Below are 9,271 nucleotides of genomic sequence, written 5' to 3' on the forward strand. Positions count from 1 at the left end.
TATCTCCAAGATTTCACTGAAAGCCTGGTTTTTTGATCAGCACTCAACAAATTTGTGAATGAATGAGAGAAGAAAGCAAGAAAAGGAAGAGGGAAAGATAAGGGGCCAATGGACAGAAGAGAGTTGATATTCATAGAGCAATTATCACTGACTTTTTAGTGAGATCCATTGCGCTTTACCAAACTCTCTCTAACTTAAAGAATATTTGTGTTCTTAAAGCTAACTTTGACCCATCATCCAGATTTGGCTTCTTCCTTTACAGTAAGTCTCCAATGAAAATCAAATTTAATTTATTCCACCACCATCTTCCAAATACCATTTCCACTTTCATTGAAATGACAACAAAAGTAATCGTTCATTGCACACTTGTTAAAATTATATAAACCAACTTCCATTTCTAGTAGGATTCTCTAAACCTCTGACTACAGGATATTAACTCTCTCTAGATATTGATCACAGACAACTCTGTAGTCTTCATTCTCACACTTTTGTTGAGAGGAAGAACAACAGAGTGGAAAAATCTTGGGTTTGATTCTTGCCTTTGCATCTCAAAAGCTGTGCCCCTTTGGGTAAATTACTGGAACTGAGTGTCAGTTCCCTCATTTGCAGAAGAATGAAGAGAACTCTGCTGGATTGTGAGGCTCATATTAAATGTGTATCTGGAAACATCTGTTTAAATAATTATCTTTCTAACAAGGCTTTATCACCAAAACAGTGAAGGGGGGATCTCATTTTTCAGTTTCTGCAATGTGGTAAAAGAAGGGAGAATAGCCAAAAAGCTTCAGCCCTTCTTTGGAAATATTTATTTTCAATTCTTAAAGATTGGGGCTGGGTTATAAGAAAGGCCTAGGAGGTCTGGACGCAGGGGTCTGATGAACTCAGTGAGACACCTGGCTCCAAATTTTTTACGCAGGGAGGTAACTTTGAAAACAAAGAGGCATACCACCTGCTGATTACTTTATTGAGAAACCAAGAATTACATAACTCAAAATCATAAACAATCCACATGCAAAATGAGAAGGCATAGAAGGGACAAGTTTAATCAAGTTTATGGGCATTTTGAGACCAGTAACCACAAAACAAGCACAGGTGAAGAAATCGTCAGTTATACGGCTGCTGTATGCCAAGTCAAGCCTCAAGATAAACATGAGGTGATATGAGTGTTTTATCCAGCTCTGGCATGAGTGAGCAAAAGGGCAGCGCAATAGGAAACCTAGAGTGAAAATACTTTGATCGTTCAACAATTTAGTTTGCGGGAAATTATCTCAGATCATTAATTTAGTGGCCATATTGCAGAAAGCGTTACAGGGAACAATAACATATTGGGGGCTGATGATGTAATGATATGAACAGTTGGCTGCCTTTCACTGATAGGGAAAGCAGGTGTATAAACATAAATGTACCAAACTGAATGTGAGGAGTGTTTTCTTTTCTAAAGGATCTCATTTGGCATCAGAACATCTTTCCTTTAGACCAGAGGTCAGCAAACTTTCTCTATAAGGCCAGATAATAGGTGTTTTTGGCTTTGCAGGCCATATGGTCTCTGTCACAACTACTCAACTCTGCTGCTGCAGTATGAAGACAACCAGAAGTGATTCATGAAACAATGAAACTTATCACTGCCTACTAATGAAACTTATTTATATAAAAACAGATAGTAAGCCACACTTGGTCTGTGGCCCATAATTTGTTAACCCCTGCTTTAGACTAATCTACTCTATGTTGGCTACCCTAGACCCCAAAAGGCTTGTATTATTACCTGCTGACATCAGATCTTCATGTTCAAAAAGAATTTAGTTTGGCTTTTCAATAGAATGGATTTGTGTTGTGTATTCTGAACCTGTGACTTAGTCCAGGAAATATTCTTACCATAAAAATATCACAGTAAGATTATATCTTCCCTTCTTACATTTTTTTCCCTTGGGTGATTTTCAGGACATTGCTATAAACTGCCTCGTTCAACTTGTATCTCTAGTTTCAATCCCATCTTTCAACAAATTCTTCAAGCACCAATAAACTTCCATCCTTCACACAGTATAGAGGCCCCTGTTTCTTTCAAACACACTGGATGAGCAAAGACAAATGTCTTTAAGATTGTGTCTCATCCATGTACACTTCAGAGTGCCTTGTTACTCGTGTGCCCAGTGACTATTAGATGAAAGAAAAAGTAAGCAGGTGAAGGAATGACAGAAGGGAGGAAGGAGAGGAGGAGGACAGGGCAAAGAAAAGAAAGGAAAGGAGAGAAGGAGAAGGATAGTAAGAAGGAAGGGAGTTGCTGAGCATCATTGAATCAATGAATTAATGTGTTTCCTACATCAATATTTCTGGTTCTTCTGGAGGCAGATTTGTAGTCAAGGGCCTTCAGGATACATGCTTTGTGTACAATATTCAATAATTAGGAAAGAATCCTTCATTCCTTTACTCAACACATATTTGTCATGGAGTGTCAGTGTGCCATGATTTGAGGATACATTAAGGAACATACTAGACAAAATCCCTGCCCCTGGGGTGCTTACATTCTGTTGGCAGGGGCAGATGATAAAGAACCAAGTCAATAAATAAGATCCACAGGATTGGCTTTCAGGCTCTCTCTTCACCCATCAGCACTTACCAGTGCCTGGCCCTCAACAACTGTTTGCTAAAAAAAAGTATTCAAGGTCTGTGAGCCAGTCCATCTCTTCCTCAGCTTACCTCCTGCAGGATAGATCTGCAAAATGGCCACAGGGCCAAGTTGGGACCATAGAGCAAAGAGGGCTGGGATGTATTCCCAGGCTCTCTGAATAGTTCACTTGCTCCAGCTTCTTTCCACTGATTTGAACTTTCCCAGGCCAGTGGCTGGCAGGAGGAAGCTGTAAAATGCTGGTGGCAGCTTCAGTAACGAGAGCCAGTGGGCTGTCTCTGACAACTGGAAGCTCGTGCCATCTTGGGGCCATATCCATAACACCACAAATATGGCTGGTGCCTTGGCAATGACATCTAGGGAACGTCTGCTTTTTCTCTCTCAAAGCCCCATGGTACACACCTACAGCCTTGGCTCCTGAGGGGATAAACAGAAAAGGGGATTAGCAGCCAGCATGAGAGAAACAATCGAGGATGTTTGCTGCTGTGGCAGCCAGACCAGCCTCAGCTTGTCCAGACAAAACCCATCTCCACTGCAAAGTCTCCAAGGAGAAGTAACCAGTGTCAGGAGGCAGGCAAGAGGAGACCTAAGGAGCAGATCTCAGTACAACCCCACGACAGGAAAGGAACAGTGTGCTGCTCACCCCAGAGAAGCCAGACTTGTTCCATGAGCTGAGAAATGTTTCAGGGATGCGTCTGAAGCACCAGATTTTTGTGAGCTCTTTAATACATGACCGCAAAAGAGAGCTGTCAAAGAGAAAGAGGCTAACATGGCCACATCCTCTCCAGAGAAGGCATAGCTCAGTGGAGTGATCATGGGCCACATCACTACCTACTAATAATCCTATCTATGCTTTTCAGAACACTCTCAATTTATAAAAAACGTTATCATTTGTTGAGGGCTTACTATGTGCCAAGTGGCATGCTAAACAGTTTGTATTCTGTTGTCTTATTTAATCCAACTGACTCCTCTGTGAGAGAGAGTTATTGTGAAACCCATTTTTCAGATGAAGAGACTGAGGCTCAGGGAGGCTAAGTAAACACACTACACAGGTCACAGAGATAACGGGGGATGGAGCTGGTATTTACACCAAGCCATCTGATTTTATATCATGATGCTGCCTTTTATTTCTAGCACTTCATTTATTCCTCACCATAACTCTCTAAGATAAATAGGTTGCAGCCAAGAAATGTGCTAATACCTTGCCACCAGCCATATGTGGCTATTTAAATTTAAATTAATTTGAATTAAATAAAACTTAAAAATCAGTTCCTTAGATACACAAACCAGCTTTGAAGTGCTCAAGAACCACCTGTGACGGCATAAATAAGGAACATTTCATCTCTGCAGAATGTTCTAATGAACAGCACATGCCCAGAACTCTGAGGTTCAGTTCAAATTCCTGAGCTCTCTGCCAGCCACTGAGCTAGAAAGTATAGTGATGAAAAAGGCACCATTAGAAAGGTTACAAATTGGAGGCTGTACTGGATTTAACAACTTGGTGCTGGTACAGATGGGGGCCAGAACGTTGCTCACCTCTATCCCCTCCACCACATCGACATTCTGGCCTCTCAACAGAAAGGAAAACAGAATGACTTCAAGTATCCTAACATTGGGTATTTCTAGATGCGTTTGCACTAGGCTGACGATCAACCAGGGTGCTCTTTGAGAAAGGGTGTATGAGAGGCAGAAGTAAAAAGGAGTAGATTGTTAGTGTTGGGAAAAACACACCAGGTTGGACATGTGGAAATGGCGTGCCACACCTGTCGGGAAGAGTGCTCTTGCATTCCCAGTAAGCACAAAATGATATAAACCCACCTCTTCTTGCATGGGTAGTTGTCTTTGTTCGAGGCAAATGCTCTTAAAAAATAAATCACAAGCACCCACCCCTCCCCAAGGAAACATGTACAAAACTAAGGCCACCCTACAGCAATGGTAGTATGGAAGGAGCATTTAATGGTAGTATAGATTCTAGTTCAAGTTCCAACTACTCCTCTGCTACTGCTGCAACGTTAGGCAAGAAACTCAACTTGTTTACACTGTAAGTTCTCAATTCCTAAAACGGAAATTGATGATAGTTCCAGGATCTTAGATTTCTTGTGAGAATTAAAGATAGCATTTATGAGAGTTGTACAGCCAGGAACATAGGAAGTGGTCTGCAAATGGTAGATTTGGGTTGCTAAAAACTTTTTATCCATGTGTATCAACAGATTTGATTTTTCCAGACCACTAAGTATTAAATTGGTTTTTATTTTTCTTTCTATTTGACATAGATCACAGTGACACCGACTTTGATGCAAATACAGTAGATTATATTCATTTGCTTATTTTATTCATGTAGTTTATTTATGTAGCTGGATGATAAAATTTTGACCAAAGAGATTAAGAAAGAGCATAGCAAATCATGGGAAGCTGACCAGTTTAGGGAGGCTTAGCCAAGAAAGCAAATTCATTTGCTCATCAAACATTTATTGGGCACTCTTCCATGTGCCAGGCAAAGATGAGTAAGACATAGCCCCAACCAAGAAAAGTTCAAGGTCCAGTAAGAGAAAAGGCAAGAACACTCATACGCAAGTAATCCAAGTGCCACCAAAAAGATATAAATGTCCTGTGAGGACCTCAAAGGAAAGCCAAGTCATATTTAGTTACTTAGATACAAAAAGTTTTCAGGAAAGAAGTAAGTGTCAAAACAGGCTATGGACAGAGAGCCGAAAGCCTGACCAAAAGTAGAAAGCTGGGAGAAGAAATGTGTGGGAAATATCAGAAAGGGAGACAGAACGTAAAGACTGCTAACTCTGGGAAACGAACTAGGGGTGGTAGAAGGGGAGGAGGGCGGGGGGTGGGAGTGAATGGGTGACGGGCACTGGGGGTTATTCTGTATGTTAGTAAATTGAACACCAATAAAAAATAAATTAAAAAAAAATAAATAAATAAATAAAACAATAAATAAAAAATAAATAAATAAAATCTTTAAAAAAAAAAAAAAGTAGAAAGCTTTGCAGGAGGCAGAAACAGTAGGAGCAAAGGTTTGGCCAGTCGTAGCAGGAGGGATGAGATGCAGGGTAAAGGCTGGGGATGTGAGGGGAAGGAGGTGAGCCGATGAATCGGGGAAAGAATGGGGAGATTTGAACACAAGCTTCAGGAGCTTAGACTTCATTTGAAAAAGACAGTGGCAACTTGATGGGATGAGCACTTGATGTTATTCTATATGTTGGCAAATTGAACACCAATAAAAAATAAATTTATTTAAAAAATTAAGAATAAATAAATAAATAAATAAATAAATAAATAAATAAATAAGACAGTGGCAGATGGTACTTTATGAAGATCAACTTCAATCAGTGTAAAGCTACGAGTTCAGATTGGCCCTGGGCCTGGTTCAGTTGCTGACACTCCTGTCCACTCAGCCACCCGAACCTGGACATCATCACAGACCTCTGCCATTTCCTGCCATTCCTTGAGTTACTGAACTTGCTGTTGCATCACGAATTACACTCAAATTTAGGCAGCATGAGAAAACAACTATTTATTATCGCACGCAATTCCTGAGGGTCAGGCATGAGGCCGGGACTTAGTAGAGAAAGTCTGTCGGGGGCAGCCGTCAAACTGCCAGCCGGAGGTGCAGGCACCTCAAGGCTCAGCTGGATCTGGAGGGAGGAGCTGCTTCCCAGCTCACTCCTGTTGTTGGCAGACCACAGGTGCTCTCCAGCTGTTGGCTGGAGGCCTCAGTCCCCTGCCATGCGGGCCTCTCCAACAGCGAGTGATCCGAGAGAAAGAGCTTGAATGCAAGGCATACTCTTTTGTAACCTAATTGCAAGAGTGACCTAGCACCATTTCTACCATACGCCATTGGTCACAATGGGCCCCTCTGGTACAGGGCAAGAGGAAGCTACACAAGAGCATGAATGTCAGGGCAGGCCTCGCCAGAGGCCACCTCCAGGCCCAGCCAGTCAGCCTCTGTGTTTCTCAAAGCTTATCACTGCTCTCCAGTGGTGTTAGCTCCTGTTTATCTGTAGTCCAACAGCTCATGCTACTTTCAGCTGCTCTGCCCGCAGCCTCATCCTGTTGCCACTCAAGAGTGGCAAGAGTGATGTCTCAAAACGAGTTCTACTTGTTCCCCTGACACACACCACCTGCACCCTCTGCTTGAAACCCATTGCTCAGGGATGCCTGGGTGGTTCAGTGGTTGAGCATCTGCCTTTGGCTCAGGGGTCCTGGGATCGAGTCCTACATCGGGCTCCCTGCATGGAGCCTGCTCCTCCCTCTGCCGGTGTCTCTGCCTCTCTCTCTCTCTCTCTCTCTCTCTCTGCACCTCTCATGAATAAGTAAATAAAATCAAAAAAAAAAAAAAGAAAGAAAGAAAGGAAGAAAGAAAGAAAGAAAGAAAGAAAGAAAGGAAGAAAGAAAGAAAGAAAGAAGAAAGAAAGAAGAAAGAAAGAAAGAAAGAAAGAAAGAAAGAAAGAAAGAAAGAAAGAAACTTATTGCTCGGATGATGCAGATCAAGCTCCTTAGAATGGCTATGGGTCTTTCTGTGTCCCAGGCTCTGCTGATGCTCCAGCCTCATCTCCTGACACCCTCTGCCTTGGACCTTACATACACTCTAGTAAGTCAGGACTTTTGGTGTCTCCTTCATTATCTGTACCATTTCACCTATCTATACCTTTGCAACACTCTTCCCTCTTCCTGCACACGCTTTGTCATCTCTCCCAACCTTCACAGGATAGCACTGTGATTCAGAGCACAGACACAAGACTGTCACCATGTAGTTCAAACTGCAGCTTCCACTCAGTGTACAACTCGGCTCATATAAATTCTATATGTTGGGCATTGCATTGGTCAAATTAATTATGTGCGTATGTTAACTTTCCTATTCCCACATTGACCTAAAGGTAGATGATTATTACTATAACCATTGCACAAATGAGGAAACTAAGGCTCATAGAGCTCAATTGCACTCAAAGTATGTGCAATTCAGGACTAAGTTTAGACACTGTCTCCTCCACTTTTTCTCCTTCCAAAAGCAGGTTCCCTCTTCCACGCTTCCCATGGCACCCTGGGGATAATTCTGACTTGGTAGCTACCCTATTGTTTTGAAATGACATATTTTGAGTCTCTCTTTTATTTATTTTTTCTTCTTTTTAAAGATTTTATTTATTTATTTATGAGAGACACAGAGAGAGAGGCAGAGACACAGGCAGAGGGAGAAGCAGGCTCCCCGTAGGGAGCCCGATGTGGGACTCGATCCCAGGACCCCAGGATCATGACCTAAGCCAAAGGCAGACGTTCAACCTCTGAGCCACCCAGGCACCCTGAGTCTGCCCTTTTAAAACTCCGCTCTTTGAGGTCAGGGACCGTGTTTCTGCCAGTTTACCACCCAACAGATTCTTCATCAATATGTGCCAGGAGAGCTTACCTAAGTTAGCAGTGCCTGCTGAATATCCAGGTGATGCTATAGGCAGTTCCCTGATAAAGGAGGAGATAGAAGCTGCATATAGGACCTCAAAATACTAAGAGAAAGAAGAGGTAATGAAAATAACTGCTTTATTTTTAGAACATTTAACATTTTCCTTAATAAAACTAAAACAATGACTCTAAACCACTAATCTGAAAAACTTACCTGAAATAGCTATGCATCATCCCATCTAGTAGATGGAATCAAATGGAGAAGCAGCCATAGTGTGAGGTCTCCTGTGCTCTGGTCTCCGGGGAAGACTGATGGTCTCCTCCACAGGTTCAGACAGTGACCAGAGCAATCACGTCTACCGTGCTCGTTCCCTGAACTCTCCTATTTCCATCTTCTCAGGAGCTACAAGTCTGTCTCATGGTCGCACGCAGCCAGGCTGGTCTGTGGAACCAGGAAAATCGTCACATTTAATCACAAAATAAGCAAACGGAAAAAGACTTTAATTAAAAAAAATTTTAATAAGCTAATGAAGGAATTTTATGAAAGTAATAAGATTTTATTCAATATTTTTGAAGGGTTGCCTTTCTGAGAAAAAGTATCAAAACAGCCTTCAGAGATGCTGTGAACTTTACGAAATTTTCTTTGGGTTCTTTGCAAATGGTGGCTTGTGACCCAAAGTCCTATTCAAACCGTAATCAGAAATAATAGGGGAATTACGGTAATTTATCTTATGTGATCTAATCTCTGACCAGGCTTGCATCTCAGACACACCTTGTAGTTTGTTGTGTGTTGAATCCGCATGAAAAAAGAAATTAATCCCCCAAATTAGTCCTGCCAGGTGTTTAAAAAAAAAATAGTTTCCATATGACAGCAGCTCTTGTCAATATCCTGCTAAAGAATGAGACTAATTTTTTTTAAGTTTATACAGTCCTGACTTTGTCTAGTGACTCCTTTAGTTCTCCTGTCTCTAGCAATATCATTTTAAACATTTACTTTCTCCAAATGGCTTATGCGTTCTGTAGAACTCTGCTTGTGATGCATCTTGGCGTGTTACTATGGAAATATTAAATCATTCCACATGTGCATGTGTTTGCCTCACCAGGTAGATTTTAGAATTTACTTGAGAACTGATTGTAGCTCCTTGTCCTCCTCCACCTCCTCCTTCTCTCTTCCTCACCTTCTCTTTCCTGGGAGCACCTGGGTAGTGTTCACTAGGCAAGCGCTCCAACACCCTAGTTGATTAACTC

General features: G+C 41.8%; 1 long non-coding RNA gene across 1 annotated transcript; it reads right to left on the minus strand.

Annotated features, from left to right (window-relative positions):
- Positions 1-944: 944 nt before the first annotated feature.
- LOC112666036 (uncharacterized) lies at positions 945-9,025 on the minus strand. Its single transcript, XR_003140679.3, has 4 exons — positions 8,796-9,025; positions 8,238-8,465; positions 8,034-8,127; positions 945-3,037 (listed from the first exon to the last, which is right to left on the minus strand). It is a non-coding gene; the product is annotated as an uncharacterized LOC112666036 (long non-coding RNA).
- Between the last annotated feature and the right edge of the window lie 246 nt (positions 9,026-9,271).

Source organism: Canis lupus, chromosome 20 (genome assembly GCF_003254725.2).
Source record: "Canis lupus dingo isolate Sandy chromosome 20, ASM325472v2, whole genome shotgun sequence".
NCBI classification, from domain to species: Eukaryota; Metazoa; Chordata; class Mammalia; order Carnivora; family Canidae; genus Canis; species Canis lupus.